Source organism: Colobus angolensis, unplaced genomic scaffold (assembly GCF_000951035.1).
Source record: "Colobus angolensis palliatus isolate OR3802 unplaced genomic scaffold, Cang.pa_1.0 Scaffold3488, whole genome shotgun sequence".
Taxonomy (NCBI): Eukaryota; Metazoa; Chordata; class Mammalia; order Primates; family Cercopithecidae; genus Colobus; species Colobus angolensis.
In genome coordinates this window covers 10926-11646 of record NW_012116808.1, presented here as the reverse complement: position 1 = coordinate 11646, position 721 = coordinate 10926, and positions in this window count along the sequence as shown.

The window sequence follows — 721 nt, the reverse complement described above, 5'->3', positions numbered from 1 at the left end:
TTTGAGGGCAAAAATTGATCCAAGCACACATGGTCTCCAAGCTGTCTGTGAGCAAGTTTGTTCTGAGAGATGTTGATTGGGGTAACTCGGTGTAAGGGAAAGAATCTGAAAGATTTGGGTTGTACGTCATTTGCTGCTCTTGAATAAATTACTTGACCAAGCTGAGATAATAATATGTTGCTTTACAAGGATTATGTGAGGATTAAATGCAATGATATAGTTGACATATTATACAGTACTCATGAAATTGTAGTTATTTCTGCATTGAATTTTCAGATGTTTTGTGTTTTCTGATGGAGTGTCTACATATGTGTCGTGAAACTATATCGTTTTCCTAATGACAATTAGGAAATAATAAGCACTAAAGAGTGGTGGTTAGCTCTTTATAGAGTTAAGAGTTTACTCTCCCAAGCACTTTGGCTAAGTGACTGGTGACCTATAAATCCATACTAAGATGCTCACAGGAACTCTAGTATCCAAAACTCATTCATAAAGTCAGGAATTATTTTGCAAAGCAAATAATCAACCCCCTAATTAATTCTTCTTAAGAAGTTCTGATTCTTATGTGCTATAATGAATTTTCTTGATAACGAGACCCACTTGTGTTCATTTTTGGCTATCTTACAGTTAATAACTCCGTCCTTGGGAAGTGGTTGAAAGCTGAAATAATCAAAACTCTAGAGCTGCTTCATTTCTCAGCTCAGACGCCATTCCTTCATCG